The following is an 18312-nucleotide window of genomic DNA, read 5'->3' on the forward strand; positions in this document are numbered from 1 at the left end:
TTTTAGACCGAAAAAGGGCGAAAAACCAATAATTTGCAAGAAACATAAATAGAAGGCAGTGCAGTTCCAGTCGGATTAAGAAAGGCGCGAACAATATCAATTGAATTTTTTCGAATCTTGGAGTGAGTATATCAAATCTATTTGTAAATTACGAAAATAATACTACAATTAACGATCTATCTAAAGATACCTTCTATAGAAATAAGCCTTATAACGGCGGAGACACTACCAAAGAATAAAGGAGTTAAATCTGTTTCGCGTTTTTCGCCTTTAATTTTCTCAAATATGATATAAATTTACGTAGTTTATAGAAGACTTCACGATCTATCGAAATATATCACGTATAGACGTGTACCTCTTTTACGGGATAAATTTTGAATTAATTAATATTACCAAAGTATAATGGCGTTTACTATGTTTGGCATTAATTTTCTTAAATATGACACGGTCAAACTAATTTAAATTTACGTAGTTTATAGAAGACTTCACGATCTATTGAAATAGACCACGTATAGACGTGTACCTCTTTTAGGGGATAAATTATTAATTAATTAATATTACCAAAGAATAATGGCGTTTACTATGTTTCGCCTTTAATTTTCTTAAATATGACACGGTCAAACTAATTTAAATTTACGTAGTTTATAGAAGACTTCACGATCTATCGAAATAGACCACGTATAGACGTGTACCTCTTTTAGGGGATAAATTATGAATTAATTAATATTACCAAAGAATAATGGCGTTTACTATGTTTCGCGTATTTCGCCTTTAATTTTCTCAAATAGGATATGGTCAAACTAATTTAAATTTACGTAGTTTATAGAACACGACAAGGGGACATATCCTTCTGTTTCCGGCAATTTTTATCCCTCGTTTCCGCCCCCCCCCCCCCCTCTGGGAGTCTAGTAGGCTCGGGCACTTGGGCATGGGGGTTAAAAGGGGAAACAAACATGATATGTTTTTTTGGTATATATACCCCTTCCCAAAATGTATCTTTGTCACTTTTGATTGATTAATTTCGTTGAGTTTCTCTTTTGCGTTACTTCAGATTTATTTGAGCAATTTTTGGCAATTTTGTTTTCAGCTTTTTTTAGTTTGAAGTTTTAGATTTCGGTTTGTTTAGGTGTTAGTTTTAGAGTGATTGGGACCAAAATTGGAAGAATGTAAGTTATTCATTTTTGAACTACATGTATGGTATGGGTATAGTTTTGAAAAAAAAAACGCTTATTAATTTACATGCTTACTGCATCCGTGTTTATTCCTCAATATTTTAAAAGTAGTATAAATATACAATTGTTATGAAAAATCACAACTATTCGAGTAGTTTTCTAGTTTAAGTTGTGTTTTGAAATTATAGTTTACTCAGTAAACTATAATTTCTATTACAGATTTAGCTACTGCATATATATGTTCATTCATGCTGTAAACCTTACTGCATGAATGAACATTAATATGCTAAATCTATAATAATTAATGATAATAATCAATAATAATAATGATCAACAATAATGACGGGCAATATGATTATTGTTAATAATTATTAATAAATAAAAAATATATATTCTTCGCATTTTTTAAGGGATGTTAACTTTAAAATCGGGTCCGTATGGACTAGAGCTCGAGTGGTTGACGACATCATGGGTAACGAAACCACACTGGCACTATGGAGCGCTACTCGAGATAAGAAATTGTCCCCAAAGCTTTGTACCACTAATCCTCAGCACATTGGATGGGCGGAATTCGTAGTAACTACGTAAATGTTGAAAACAGCGAGGGTGCCTTTTTCTGTTACCAAAGAATTTACCAAAATTTTATAAGTACGTATTAATTTCAATGAAAGTAGTGAAATTCGTGAATACGTTTAAAATACTAAATACTTAATTTTAAGGCATTTTAATGACATTTTTTCAAACCTCTTTAATTTTAATGAAATTTATTTTAAATCTATCTCTCAGGCAAGGCTTGCTACAACATACTTTTCCCGAATTGCTCGGATGAGATAGCGAGGAAAAGGGCAATTGTCCATCAGCACGATGGATCAGTTTCAAAAAGAGCCAAACCAACGGGAATTTTGCCATTATTGAATAACAAAAAAGGAGACCTGTTGCTCGTTAAACCAAGATTGATTCAAGACGAAAATTTATGTCTATATTACTACAAGCTATTGGATAAAGAAATTGCTGATGGCGTTTTCTTTTCCTGGAAAAAGAAGTCACTTATTTCGCAGGCAGAATGGCACAAGTAAAAAGATCGGGACAGTGACAAAACATTCCGCGAAAACAAGTCGCTTATGGCAACGATGGTCTCACTTATAGTTTTTCGGGCAACACTTTTCCCGCTAAGCCGTGGCTCCCGGTCCTTGAAGACCTATGCGGAATAGTGTCGCGGATAGCGAAATGGAATTTTAACTTCGTGCTCGTCAATCGATACAAAGACGGACAAGGTTTCATTGGCGAGCACCAAGACGACGAACCCGATTTGTAACCAACGGCACCAATCGCGTCGATTTCTCTTGGGGGGAAAAAATAAAATTTGTTTTACGCCACCGAGACCTAAGAAATAAGAGACTGACGAAGTTAAAACCAAAAAGCTTAGATTTAGAACATGGTTCACTATTGTTGATGAACAATCCAACAAATACCTTAATACCAAAATCAAATGTTCCTGGAGCAAGAATTAATCTTACATTTAGAAACATTATCAAAACAAAAAAGAGCAAATGATTTTTTAAAACTACTAAAATTTACCGACCGATCAAAGACTTTGTAGCGGGCTAGGTTTAACTTCGAAGAATCTATAACTATAATGCTTAAAGTTTGTCCTTTTATTCGTTTATTTATTTATTTATTTATTTATTTATTTATTTGTATGTCATGTTCCTAAAAACTCGAGAACGGTTAGCTCTAGAGCTTTGAAATTTTAACTCAATGTTCAGGGCCTGATTTCCAACTAAACGCGCTTAATTCCAAATACCTGACATGGTTATTAATCTAATTCAATTTTCAGTTTTATTTTACTCGGCTTTGGACTTTCACCTCTCAGCTGGAGTTTTTGACGGAAAGGGCTTCTCTTAGTCACCCATAGGGGAGCGTCCATAATTTACGTGAGGGGTTTAGGGTAGGGAGGGGGTCGAGCTGAATCTCACCCAATCTCACGTGGAGGAGAAGGGGGGTTTCGGCAAGAAACAGTGTAAAATTGTGATAAAACTGGGTAAAATTGTGATAAAACTGGGTAAAATTAAGTAAAACATGATTATCCACTGAAATATGCCTAATCCTACACATTAACACCTTTGCGCCTAAATAAATTCAACGCAATCAAACGCAGATTAAAGGCGGATTCACATATAGCCTTCGCGCGCGAGATTTCGCTGGCAAATCACGTCGCGTGACTTGAATAGAATGGAAGTCATGGCGCATGGGCGCGTGCGCGAAAATTCGCTTGCGAACCGTATGTGTGTTTGGGACTTAACGTATTTACACTAAAAATACGAATTTTGAAAAATCTCACGTGATATTAGGGGGGGCTGTTTAAAAATGTCGCGCATTTAGTGAAAATTTTACTACTTTGTTGTTTATAGTCTTTCTTTAGTACCATTGATTCGGAAATATAACGCTGTCAAAATTATATTGTCAAAAAGTAAAAATATGTATAATTTAAACGCATGTATATGTATATGAATATTATTTGCTCATAATTTAGAATTAGTAAAAGGAATTCAAATGATTTTTCAGTCGGTCATTGGAATTTAAAGTCGGAATAGCTCTCCCAATTAACGTAGTGTCTAATACAATTCCGACATCTACTATCCCAGTTGAAGACTCTACAGGGGAGGGAGGAGGACGAGTCAAATCTCAGGACATCTCACTAAGGGGGGAGGGGTCGAAAAATCGCCAAAATCGCCTCACGTAATTAATGGACACTCCCTAGGCTCTACATTGACTGACAGGTAGATGGGGTCGAATTTGGGGGCTCTTCAACGGACTCAACACAAGTCATTTGGAAATTAAAACTCGAGAATTGTTAGCTCTCCCAAAACTACTTAGGAAGAATCATCAGAAGGAAATAAAAATACGAAGTTTTCTGAAGACGGTTTTGTTATGGTACCGTACTTTTATTACGTACAAATCAAAAATACCCCGGGCGAAGCCGGGTAATAAAGCTAGTAATATATAATTGTGACATGACCAAGCAATCCCACGCTACAACCTAATATAGATCCGGGTTCACGTCTGGCTTTCACTATTGGGGCCAACGTTAAACTAAATATTAAAACTAAAACTTTGTCTAGGGGTATGATTTGGATTAAATACTAGAAGGGATTAAAATGTTGCCAACTAAAACCTTTAATATTAACACGCTTATAAAATATAACACAACACTAACTAAAACTACGGTGCACCTAGATAATTGTACACTTCAACGACAATCCGGGAGTGAAAACCAAAACGACTTTTTCAAATAACCGTCGTTCCAGACCGACTTTAAAACGATATTTATATTTTATTTAAAAACACGAGATGCTTCAAATTCTCCGCGTGTTTTATCGAATGAGCGAATAGATTTAAATTAACAAATTGGCTAACGAATTTTGTTGGCACGTGCCCAATAGAATATAGTCCGAAACTTTTATAATGCTGGCAACGTTTTATTTACAATGATTTGAAGTTTCGAAAGGGGGCTAAAAGGAGTAACGGGAAACGTGAACGCCAGAATTTAATGGAATTATACCACAGTCGAGCGGGGATCGGAACTCGCTGCGCAGACAAGCACCAAATACCCCAACCACAACCTCTGAGCGACCAGCGCCCAGAAATATAGATTTCAACGACCACGGAATTCCGGATGGCAGATATTATTAAATAAAAAACTAAAATAATTAGGAACATTTTGAAATAAACCAGAATTTCACGTTACAACTTAAAGAATTAAATTTATTTCACTGAATAAACCAATATTTTTTAAGAGAAAATCAAATTAAACTATATTACTATAGGGAGCGGAAATGATATTACACTTTACAATCATAAGCCTTTAGACTGAATCCTACAAATAAGTCTATACAAATAAAATTCTTTGTTTGTTGTTCTTTATGCACGTTCAAGATAATTGTCCGATTCACACGAAATTTAGCCTACGACCGCAAGACCGAAACGGCTGAGTTTCGCGGTGAAATTAGGAATTATAAATTTGATTTACCTGTATAACTGATAACTCAAAAAAGTAAAACTGTTCAATTCATTGTATTGAAAATCCATGTGAAGAAAAACCTTTTGTAAAGTATCGTTTAATTGATTTGCAATAATTTATCATTTTATTGTGAATTGTTTGTGTAAAAAGATTTGGTAGCTAATATTAGGAAAATATTAGGGGGAGTTTTACCTTTTAAATCTTTTTACAGAACCTATATTTGGATTATTTACATTAGGTACTAAAATTAAAATTACAAACTTAAACTAAAATTTATAATAAACCATAACCCTATAAAAATTTAAATATAACCTAAAATCCCCCCCCCCCTTTATAAGCGTAGGCCCCCATGTATTTGATGGCAACAGCTCCGTACCTGTTTTTTAAATATCTCTTCATCAATTCTTGTAGCAATCATTTAACAATACTGTTTAAAAAAAAATAAATTCAGCACTTAATGGTACGTAAGACGGGTACATTGTGTGTGGTACGGAGAGCAATGTTTAGACATTTTGAAAAAAGCACCAATTATGTCCCGCAAATATTTAGTTATAACTCGGAAACTATTTATCCTACGGACTTGGTTTCATTCGATTCGGTACTTAACAATACGTATGTATGGTCGGTCATGGCCAAAATTTTGATATAACCTTTCAATATTTAGTCATAGCTCCGAAACTATTAGTCCAAGCGACCCGCGGTGGATCACATTCGACTCAGCGTTAAACCATACTACAGAAACGATACTTAACTCGACCCGTGTCTAAATTTAATTTTTTTTATTTTTTAGCATAATAGAGAAAAAACCACGAAATTTATTAAAAATTCAGTCATACCTCAGAAACGGTTCATCCGACGTCCCTGTGTATAGCGAGCCTTGGAGGTTGTGAACTGTCGCTGAAGATTTTGCAATCCGGGGAGATCAGGATCAGAGTAAGATGCACGCAGAAATTTGATGGGACTAACGATGCTACCGTAGGCCGACATAATATCACGAAGCTCAGAGTTCTCAAAGTAGGAGGGCATCAACTACGCTTATACCGGATTCAGACTATCATGAAACTAGGCTCTCTCTCTCTCGTGCAAGTTCACGAATCTCTGAGCGCCGTGGCAGTAGCGCTGCCAGGATTTTTTTCCGGGTCGGCACCATTTAATTTTAACTCCCCCTATATGTTTTTAATTTAAGTTACATGATTTTTTAAGCGTTTGCAAGTTTTTAAGACCAACCGTTTAAAATAATTATTCTTTAAATAAGCCTTTCAAATAATTCGATATATCACAATTAATCGACAATGTGGCCAGACTAGAAACTTAGAAAGTGATCACACTATGTCTTAGCTTTTTGTTGGGGATAATTTTTCGTTTTCTTGAAGCTAAACGTTCGATGTTTCGATCCGGTACAAGGATAACAACCGCCAACTTTGAAGCTTCTTCCCAAATTGCGTCGAATCGTTCGGAGTTCCTAATTTCGTCTAAAGTAGTTGCAGTAGCTGAGCAAATGGCAACGGCTTTCATATACACAGCTTTCGAACTTTGTAAGTATCCCAACAGCGAATTTGTAACACCTGAAACTTCATCCAACGCAACAATCAAAATTAAGTTGTTAAAATTCTGTAATTGAGAAATATTTCCTCGACATTCAGCTGGTTCCTCAGGTTTACCTTTCTCAATCGAATTTTTTAATGCTAGAACAACAGAATTGAACTTATTTCTGCCGTTTCTATTCTAACTCTAACACTTGATACTCGTCCGCTCATTACACTAGCCCAATCGTTCGTTTGTGCAACGCAATTTCCAATTAATAAATCGCTTTGCGTTAGAAAGGTTTATAATATCTAAGCTGATGTTTTGCGAACAAACCTTATGTGTACCCTAAAAATCTCTCTAAGACGCCTATTTCTTCTCTAGTATACCGAACGCAAACACTTAATTGCTCTCCACCCGCATTTTCACTAGTTTCAAAGTCAAATTGTTTTTTCTAGTTAAACTAGCATATTAATAGAACTTTGCATATATTTGGCATTGTTGGGCATACTCTCGTACTTGGTCTTTAAATCAGGACATTTCCTTTTCAATAGTTCTAAAATTTCAACGAAATTCCCTCTATTTTCATTTTTGTCGTCTGACCTATGTCCCCGAAGCGCGAGATCTTGTTGGGCGCGTAATAAAACAATTTCCACGTGAGTAGCTAACACCACTCTATTTCGAATAACGTCCAGTTTATGGTGGTCATCAACCCGAGCCGCTATTGTGCCGCGGGATTTCGATTCCAAATAGTCTAGGTGCTTTTTGTAGAATTGTTGGTGCAACGATTTAGGCGAAGTAAAATGTTCTTCAAAATGTTTGGCCATATTTATCCAATCAATAAAAGCTGTATTTCTACCACTGATAAAATGCCGGCAACAAAAACAATAATCTTTATATTTCGCTACAAAGTACTCAAGCATTGGGTAGTTGGCTTACCACAAGGAATTAAAGCCTCGATTTTTACCACCAATCAAAGTTTTGGGAAAGGAAGTGAGCGTAGGTTGAGCAGGCAAACAATCTTTATCGAAACTAGTGTTGTAAGTCGGAAAAGGTTCCGAAAAATGACCGAGGCATTTCTCCCGGAAAATTTTCAGTATTTTACCGCAATAAATAAAACAGTTTTCATTTCATGGTTAGTCTAATATATTGTTTGCACATTGAAATAAAGCGGCATTTTCGCCTCATTTTTTCGAATCTAAAAGTAAAATTAACCTCTAGACTAGTTTAAACTGATTAACAATGTAACACTATTAATATTTTGTAGTATGTTTACTGATATTAGATATTTTATATCGATAAAAAGTTAAAAACATTAAAAACCCTTTATTTTTTCGATTTGCAGAAAATTTTCCTCATTTTACTTTTCGATAAAAAGCCAAATTAATTTTTAAAATCAGCTAATAGACGCTAAAAGAAATTATTCACTCCAAAATAAAAACCGTCAAAAGGAAGGGTTTTTAAATTAAAAACGCGTGAATCTCGATGATATCGCCCATTTTTTCGTCGCACGTGTAATTATTTATTCTGATAATAAAATAGAATCACGTGGGCTTAGCAATATTTATCCGCATTTGTCTTAGCCAATAAGATTATCCCTTCCGAGCAAGCACGCGCCAATTTACACAATATAACCGTTGAATTTTTCAAATCAATTTCTTTTAAGATCTATAGCTTTGAGTTTGAAAAAGTATGATCTACTAATAGCCTTGTAAAAGCCTTTTTGAAAAGAGTAAATACTAATAGCCTTTAAAAAGGCTGTTTAAAATATTATCTAATAATAGCCTTGAAACAGGATTTTTGAAAAGAGTAAATACTAAAAGCCTTTTAAAAGGTTGTTTAAAAAATTATCTACTAATAGCCTTGAAAAAGTAGTAGCGTTAAAAAGGCTTTCGGAGACTTGAAATAGAGAACTGTTTACTTCTCGTGAAAAAATCTAAATGAAGACTTAACAAAAATGACGATAGAGGTCCGATGATTCAAGGAAGTCAGCCTCGCAAGCTCCATGTTGCAATATAAAACCAGTATGTAGAAGTACAACCCGTGCCCCCCTCCCCGAACAGTTATTAAATTCACTTTTGTTCTCTATGACCATGACAGGGGTATCTTTCCAGGGAAAAAATTAAATAAAATAGCCAGAAATTCCAACGGTAGACCGGTTTCGTTCTATTTGGAACTCATCAGTACCGTGCGGGAAATCTGGCTGGCGACTGTCAAATCTAAAGGAGAAACTAAGCCTAAACATTAAACCTATTGGGTACGAGTTAGTAGTAAGTTTTTTAATTTCTTCAAATTTGTTTAGGATTTAGCTATATTATTCCTTTTAATTAATTTCGAGAAAGAGGCTTATGCTCAAGTTCTTTCACTTTCTCAAATTTTGCGGACAGTTTTGGTAATATTTGTGATAATTGGAGGTACGACCTTTCTACTTGTAAATTAAATCAGCAATTTCATTCGGGTGATTATTATTCAAATCACATTGGATGTAAGGGCATAGAGCAATTTTTGGCCACAAGTGGATTTCAATGATTTTTAAAATTGCAGGAGAATCCCGGAGATAGGGTACAGCTCTCTCTATGAATGTTGTTACTATAGCCATTAACATGATAAAGCTTTGCTGGGGATACCTCAGGTTTCCTCTGTCAGATAATTTTATCAATCCAACTAATGGTGAGTCAGAATTAGGCTGTGATACGTTTTTAAGGCACAATTTGCAAAAATGTTTTTCTTCTAGGATTTGTACTACACAACCAGCCAAGTATGCGATACTTGCTAGCCGTAAGGTGCATCTCTGTGTATCTGGGTACTCATCCAAAGCATTTAGTATGTCAGTAACTTCAGATGGTAACGTAACTTCATTGCCGTTAAAAATAGTTGAAAATTCATCGAGTCGAGTATCAATCATGATCTGTGAAGTTGTCTTGGGGAACGTTAGATGTTTTAGGTTTTGTTAATGATATATAGTGCCTCTCTTAAGGATGGATTCCAAACTGAATATAGTGGCTCTTGCATCCAGCATGTCATTCCCTCCCGCCATTTGCCTGAGAATGCTGAAAAACATTTCAATAGCATCGCTCGTTAAATTTCTTGTTAAGACAAATTGGAAACCAGATTTAAGGAGGTATGACACGCAAGATATTGTAAACAATGAAGTTATTCTAATAGATTCATATGTTTCCTTTGTCAATATTTTCTTCTCGCAGTCGGTTTGAACTTTTTCTAGATATTGAGGAAAATCATTTTCTAGCCGAGCCAGTCTCTCGTCATTAACAGAGAAGAATGGACACTTGTTCTGATTTCTGGACCTGGATCCAAGACTCATAGTGGCTACATTGTGAATGTCATACCACTTTTGAATAACTTTCATATAAGTGATAGTTGGACCCGCTGTTTTAAACTTTTGCGCTTGTGGATGACTTCCTTGGTAGTTCATTAGGTATTCCAAAGGAGTTGAAAATATATCTATAGCTCGCCTTACACCAATGAACTGGTTTGATGTTTTCGTCTTTTTGAAGCTCGTAAGTCCATTTAACGTACTTAACCGAAACATCTTCAGAGCCTTCTTCACTATCAGTTTCTAGGAATCGGGTTTTGACATTCTTCATTACGTGGCTAGCATCAAAACTAAGATTAAAGACTCTGCTTTTGTCCACAGGGTGTGGAACTGTTGGTATTAGGGTGGAGCGAGGACCATTACCAAGCAATCGCATCATGGCGCAATTTGTTTTGTGTTTGTCTGTCATTAATCTAATGACAAAGAAACCACAAGCTTCTATTTCTTGGATAACTAAAATGGTTAACTTGTGGAGCTCTACACCTGTATGTTGCTTTGAAAAATAATAAGCAGCTGGTATGCTAAATGGCATTGACATCCCACTCATCAGGAAACATAACAACTGATTTGCAATTACTAGGACTGTTGGTTTTTTAGGCTGTGGTTCATCACTTGCGCTAGCAACAACAACAGTGATGTTCCGTGCAGTGTATTTCAAGCCAAAGATCCGGTCTAACTTTTTATCATAAATCGCTTGGGGCTTGATGGACATTTCATCAATAATTACTGACACGAATCTATCTTTAGGATCAAGTCTCCCAGCTTCAAGTCTCCCAGCTTCAAGTCTGAGTCGTTCTTTGATGACTGTTGTCACACCTGTTTCTCCATTGATACCACCTACAAATCTCTTCAGTGTTCTCTTGGAAGGTAAGGAAAGGATTCCATTTTTCCTGGGGTAGTTATACCCTTTAGGAGAAGAAAAATTCCACAGAGCACACTGTCTCACTGCAGCTTCATTCCATGTAGGACGCTTTTTTTATAGTTGCAAACTATGTTCAGCAAGAAAATAGCCTCGTCATTTTCGTCATCAGCATCAGCCATCAGTTGTTGAACCTACTTTACTGGAGGGTTATTAAATGCATGAAGTTGGGTCCGAAGTGAGTCAATTATTTCTTGCAGATCTGGAATTTTTGGTTTTGGCGCCAGACTTTGCTCCTAAAGGTGTTAATGATTCTTTTTATCTGTAGATAACGTTCAGCAGTTGGCTGATTTCGTAAAATGGCATATGTCGGAACTGTTTTTTTCAGTTTCAACTTCATTATTTCCGAAGGGCTCAGATAGTGAAAGTTCATTTGAACTAGAAATATTGGGAATAAGTCTTGCATCTTGTAGAGTTGAAGTTGATGCTCCCTTTAAGATCTTTGATGGTGGAGCCTTATAGATTTCTTTCTGTAACATTCCTGGTAACTTCCTCGTCTTGTTGCATGTATTTTGGATAATCAGGAAATAAGTTGGAAATGCACCTTTCTTTAATTTGCGGATCTTTAGATCTTCATAGTAATCAATTTCCTAAAAATGTACACTATAAACAAATCTTTTGCGTGATGCGTAAGCTTCATTGACCCCAAAATCTTTTCTAGATATGTTCTTAGTCCATAATTTGCATAAATTTTCATCAACTGGAAACTGATGAAATGATATATTGATATTCTTCTTAGATTCACAGAATGGAACGCAACAAATTTTTGTGGTGGGCATTTTTGCATATTAAAAATAAGCAATATTTTAAAACTAAAGTTTGAGAAATGTGAACTTAATTTAAAGAATAATAAAGCTATTTATAATAATAATATGAATAATATTGTGGTTATTTATTTAAAATTCTGATAAAATAAATGTGAATACTGGTTTGAAAACTGAAAACCTTGAAACCAATATAAGCATATTACTTTAATTAAATAAATGTTTTAAATGAAAACTTATTGGATAAAGATCAAATCATAAGTTCTATATAACAAACTTTCCAGAAGTTTTTGAAAAACAATGCAAAAAGGATTAACTAGTTGAATTTACCGCCATAGAAAACTATTAAATATCCCGCTGATTTTTTACATTTAAGGGAGGGGGCTCGGACAGCGCTCCTAGTGTTAAAACAAGTCGGCCCAGGCCGTAATATTAGTTCCACATCAGTGTATTCGAGTGGGCAACCCATACACCCTTAGTAGACACAGGTAGGCAAACTAATACAAAAACTGTGCCACTACTATGCTGATGATCTAGTCTGCTGTATCCCGGTTTCAGTTACCATCACCGTAATACGTATCCTGTCAACAGTTCCCGTTAGTAACCATGGATAGTCTTTTTCGTCAAGACGTCGAAAAACTATCAGGTCCAGAGAATTGGAGGAGTTGGAAAAGACAAATCGTCGACATTCTAACCGTACGAGACGTATACGAGATCCTTACTGGCGAATGGATTGAACCTACGGAACCGGTACCTGGAGCAACAGCAGCAGAGAAGTCCGAATACACTTCAAACAAGAAGAAATACAGAGTGGCATTCAGTACAGTCCGTGGCATCATCTGGTCAACCTTATCCAAAAAGGTCCAAAACATGATCACAAATTGCGAGACACCAAAGGAGATGTGGGACAAACTACTTGAAATTTTCGAGCAGAAGTCGTCCAACCGTCTGCGTAAGCTTCTGGCGCAAATTATGCGAACTACGAAGTCACCAGACGTCGACATGGCCACCCACATTGCCCAGATGTGTTCTCTCTGGACAACGGCACAGACAGAGAAGAACGTAACATTCGACGACTGCATACTGATTGCCTGCATCTTCGAGTCTCTACCTCAGGATGAGTATCGAGAATTCGGTATGCTCTGGGACACGCTGGCAACCGAAAAACAGACGGTCGCAGAGTTAGAACGTTTATTGATTGGCCGTGCAACTCGAGAAGGTGACTCTTTCAGAGATTCCTCTGGTCTGATGGCGAAACGCAATGCCGGAGGTCATCGCAGTCACTCATCAAACGAGACGAAAGGCATGGGACGTAAGCCAAAATGCACCAATTGCCGAAAGTTTGGTCACATAGCAGAAGACTGCCGAGGACAAAGGAAAACTCCTAGAAGGACGAGCGTTGACGAAAGTAATCGCAGCAGCATTGGGGGTCTGGTCGCAGCAAACGGTCTCGTTGCTTGCTCATCGTCTGAAGCAGCATGGTACTTTGACTCTGGTGCTACACAGCATATTACGAACGACGCCACAAAGTTCCTAAACTTCCGCAAGTTCGCTACTCCAGCGACTCTTCAGATTGGAAACAAGACGCAGATGACAGTGGATGGTGAAGGAGACATAAGGATTCAGTTCCGGATCGGAAAGAAACTCTATCAAGAGGTAGTCCACAATGTCTGGCACATCCATGACTTTGCCTGCAATGTTTTCTCGCTAAAAAGCGCAATGAAGAGAAACAAGAATCTAGAGTTCAAGGTCACAGCAAATTCTTGCGGTCTCTATGAAGTTGTCGGAGGCAAAAGGAACCTTTGTGTACCTGGCAAGGTCGAGAGTCTGTATCGTCTGGATATTAAAGTCATGCAGCCATCATGCTCCGCTCACATCGCAGCATATCCGAGAAATGACCGGAAAGCAGATCTCCAAGTCTGGCATGAACGCATGGGTCATCAGGATAAACGGCATGTAGCAGCGACGTTACGGAGACTCGGATACGAAGTTTTAAATCAGACGTCTGACAAGCTCTGTGAAGGGTGCATCTACGGCAAGATGACTAGGCACAGTTTCGGCACTCGTTTGGAGAAGGCTACGAAACCAGGTGAAAGGATCCATTCAGATCTCTGGGGACCATCACCAACACCGTCCATGAAAGGGAAGAAATACTACCTCCTATTCAAAGACGAGTATTCCAGTGTTCGAGCCGTATATTTCCTAACGAAGAAATCCGAAGTTGTCAACTGTTTCAAAGAATTCCTTGCCTTTTGCCGAACCCGCAATCACAAAGTACAAGAGCTGGTCACGGACAATGGGACTGAATATGTCAATGAAGAGTTCCGTCAATGGACGTCTCAAGAAGGGTTACATCACCGCAAGTCCATGCCATACACGCCCGAACAGAACGGGGTCGCTGAACGAGAAAATCGTACGATTATGGAGTCTGTAAGGGCCATGTTGCATTCCAGATCGGACTTACCACCGAAACTCTGGGCTGAAGCGGTGAACACGGCCGTCTATATCCTGAACCGAACAGCACCTACATGCATTGCTGGGAAGACACCGTTCGAATTGTGGACAGGGAAGACAAACCCATCGATCCAGCATCTGCGTGTCTTTGGCACTGAGTGCTTTGTCCACATACCAAAAGAGAAGCGAAAGAAGCTGTCTCGGAAGGCGTATAAAGGTTTCCTGGTTGGCTATGAAGACAATGCAGACGGATATCGAGTTTATGTTCCAGAGCTGGACGACATACTAAGATCTCGAGATGTCAAATTCAATCCCGAGACGTGCGTTCCTGATTCCTGGATTCCTGTCTCTGGGGAGTCCTCCAGCCAGGGCGAGCAATCGACCGACGATTTCGTTTGCGTAAACCAGCCTACCAGAGCCACCAACTCATCAAAAGACGGACCAGCCAGAGCCACTAATGCACCATCGGGCATGCCAACCAGAGCTGCCGACTACTCAAACGACGAGACAACCAAATCCGTCGAAGCGTCGGAAGACGTGGCTACCGGACATAATGAGGCAACAGTGTCTCTTCCTGACAATATCCGGGACAATCAACCTGAGAAGAGCGGTCCAGTCCTTAGAGATCGTTCAACACTAAGGAAAGTCCAACCATGTCAGAGCTGCCAGCTAGCAAATAAAGCATTCCTCATCTGCGACGTGTTACCGCAAACGGCACGAGAAGCACGTTCAAGCAACGAATCCGCCGAGTGGGAGAAAGCGATGGTAGATGAACTTTCGGCAATGAAAAGACACGACGTCTACGAAATGGTTGATCCTCCACCTGGTCGCAAGATAATCGGAAATCGTTGGGTCTTTCGTACAAAGAATGATGAAGATGGGACGATCGTCAAGCACAAAGCCCGACTCGTAGCTAAAGGCTTTACGCAACGAGAGGGTGTCGATTACGACGAGACTTTCGCTCCGGTCGCTCGATTCGAGACTCTACGAATATTCTTCAGCCTAGTCGCCCAGAAAAAACTTCATCTACGGCAATTCGACGTGAAGACGGCTTTTCTGCATGGCAAGCTATCTGAAGAAATATACCTACGTCAACCCGAAGGTTTCAACGATGGCAGCGGACAAGTCTGGAAGTTACGGAAAAGTCTTTATGGTCTCAAGCAATCCCCACGGTGTTGGAATGAACGAGTCGACAAGTCCTTACGTGACCATGGTTTCAAAAACGCTGATGGAGACCGATGCCTGTACATGCTGTCCACCAACGCCATTTTCTTGGTTCTCGTCCTCTACGTCGATGATGGTCTTATTGCTGGAAATACTACCGAAGCTGTAGACGACTTCCTTTCCAACTTCAGTGATGAATTTGAAAGCGTCAACCTATCTTGGGCTGAAAATTGATACGTTGAAAGACGGGTCTATATTTCTACACCAGAGCGCCTATGTCGAAAAAATCCTGGAGAGGTTTAACATGCAGAACTGCAAACCAGTAAAAACTCCCACCAGCAGTCCAGACACTACCGATCAGAGCAGAGAGTTTTTCGAGTCAACGACCGTATATGCCTCAGCCATCGGAAGTCTCAGATACGCAGCCACAGGAACACGACCTGATATAGAGTACGCTGTCAATCGAGCGTCACAAGCTATGGCCAACCCCACAGTCGTCGACTGGAACTGGGTGAAAAGGATCTTTCGATATCTTAGAGGGACCTCTACACTTGGTCTCCTATTCAAGGCAGGCGATTCTATGACAACAAATCCTTACAGCGACTCTGACTACGCCGGCTGTGAAAAAACGAGACGTTCAACATCTGGAATCGTATGCTTAATTGGTTCAACTCCAGTTACATGGGCGAGTAGAAAGCAACAATCCGTTGCCCTATCAACCACAGAGGCTGAACTAGTAGCTGCCACTGAAGCGGTGAAAGATGTCGTTTGGATTGAACGAATCAAGTCTTTCCTGGGTCTCAACGTAGACGATGATGTACCCGTGCTCCGAGTCGACAATGCAGGGGCCATTAAACTCATCAGAAATCCTGAGTTCCATCGCCGAACGAAACATATCAGTATTCGTCAGTACTACATTCGTGAACTGGTCGAAGAGGGCGTCATCGACGTTATGTACGTCCCGAGTGAAGAACAGCTGGCCGACATTTTCACTAAGCCACTACCTAAAGAAGTCTTCAACAGCCACCGTCAGAATCTCAGTTTACGGCAGTACGAGAAAGTCGTCAACGAGGGCGAGTGTTGAAGATAAAAAGCGTTATCGGCTTTTCCCGTTTAGTTTTTTTAATAGGTTAAAAAATGTTTATTGTAAATAAGATATATTTTTAATCACTAATCTTATCTTACTATTTTTTAACCTTAAGTGTATATATATTCGCTTACAGCGTTTATTATTGCCGTCACTCCTAATATGTCGTTCATCTTGTAAAGTACTCATTCTTAATAAACGTTTGTTTTTTTAAATCACTATGTTATGATTTCTTACTAGTTTCATTAGTTAGTTAGTGTAGGGTAGCTCTGCTGATTAACATTGGATTTAAAACTCCAATACTACGTGATTTCTTATCGTTTGATATATAAATTGCCATTCTAAGTTAAAGAGTGGGTGCCGCCCACCCTCAGGATACCCGGGTGGGCAAATCAATACAAAAGCTGTTGAGGACATGTGAGTTCCTATCATTTGATATATAATTTACCATCCTATGTTAAAGAGTGGCCACCGCCCACCCTCAGGATACCCGGGTGGGCAAACTAATACAAAAGCTGTTCAGGCCATGTGATTTTATATTATCTCGGTGATTAAATGTTTTAAATAATTAAACCTGATTTTTGCGGTTATTGCTACCCTTGTCAGGTGTTTTTTATAATTTTGATGTTTACGATGAATAAAATATAGTTTTTCATTTGTTAAGTTTATCGTTTTCCTTCAATACACATATAACATTGGCGACGTCGTGAGCTACAAACTGAAAGAACTTTAATGTTTATTTATTTATTTATTTAAATAAGAAAATAAGTATCTCGGTGTGGGGCTTTTAGAGCATTTATAAGTACATATGGGGAAGAGGGCATTTAAAATTTTCGAGCTCGTTTATTCGCGTACTCACTTTCGAGAGAGGTATCTTAAGCGAGTGTGCCCACCTACCACTGCTCACCACCCGAACATTTAAAATTTTCGAGCTCGTTTTTTCGAGTACTCACTTTCGAGCGAGGCATCTTAAGCGAGTGTGCCCACCTACCACAGCCCACCACCCGAACATTTAAAATTTACGAGCTCGTTTATTCGAGTACTCACTTTCGAGCGAGGCATCTTAAGCGAGTGTGCCCACCACCCACCACCCACCACCCGACGCGAAGTTTGAGGTTCACTTGACCTTAAATTCCGAAAATATACGTAAAATAAGGCGCAAAAACGGACGAGAATTTCGACAACTTAACTAGCCAACTCCCCTCGCGCCGCTAAAACTGACGAGAATACAGTAGAAGTTCCGAACAAATTTTGGGAAGCTTCCAGTGGCCGAGAGCGTAAAGGCGTCATTCATCGGAGTTTTTGACTGCGAGTTCGGATCCCGGTTTCGCCAAAGCTGCAAATTATTTTCGCAGCGCCATCTGCCGTGTCGTTGCTTTCCACACCAAACAAACAAACACACAAACACACAGACACACACACACAAACACACACACAAACACACACACAAACACACACACAACACTTAAAGACAATCCGTCCATAGCAATAGTCCCACTTCGATATATATATATCTCGATGTGGAACTAAAAAGGTATTCGCGGAAATACATAGGAGAGGAAATCTTTGCCTGGGCCGCGATGAGCGCGAAGCAGATCTCGAGACGGCCGTGGCTGGGTTGAGTGGCTTGCGTCAAAGGTGGGACAATTAAAAATATCAGAATTTCAGAAAACAAATATTATAAAATTATATTTTCTTACAAAATCGGAGGAGTAATATGTTAGTATCTAGGCACATAAATATTTGGCACCCCTTGGCATTGTCCAACCGGTTGGTCAGCTTTGTAGGGGCAAGCCAAGTACTTGGACCGTGGGGCTTTATCAGAGTTTTGGCGCCTACTCTACTTAATGGTTAATACGCCGCTGCATAAGAA

At 38.7% G+C, this 18312-nt stretch overlaps 2 long non-coding RNA genes across 2 annotated transcripts; both read left to right on the forward strand.

Moving 5' to 3' along the window:
* Window positions 1–16: 16 nt before the first annotated feature.
* LOC149960457 (uncharacterized) lies at window positions 17–4796 on the forward strand. The gene is made up of 3 exons (XR_016478099.1): window positions 17–122; window positions 1583–1820; window positions 1959–4796. It is a non-coding gene; the product is annotated as an uncharacterized LOC149960457 (long non-coding RNA).
* Window positions 4797–8916: 4120 nt separating this feature from the next.
* LOC149960458 (uncharacterized) lies at window positions 8917–9832 on the forward strand. The gene is made up of 4 exons (XR_016478102.1): window positions 8917–8987; window positions 9060–9202; window positions 9262–9387; window positions 9452–9832. It is a non-coding gene; the product is annotated as an uncharacterized LOC149960458 (long non-coding RNA).
* The last annotated feature ends 8480 nt before the right edge of the window (window positions 9833–18312 follow it).

The sequence above is a fragment of the Leiobunum rupestre genome, chromosome 1 (genome assembly GCF_980474605.1).
Source record: "Leiobunum rupestre chromosome 1, qqLeiRupe1.1.hap1, whole genome shotgun sequence".
Lineage (NCBI taxonomy): Eukaryota > Metazoa > Arthropoda > Arachnida > Opiliones > Sclerosomatidae > Leiobunum > Leiobunum rupestre.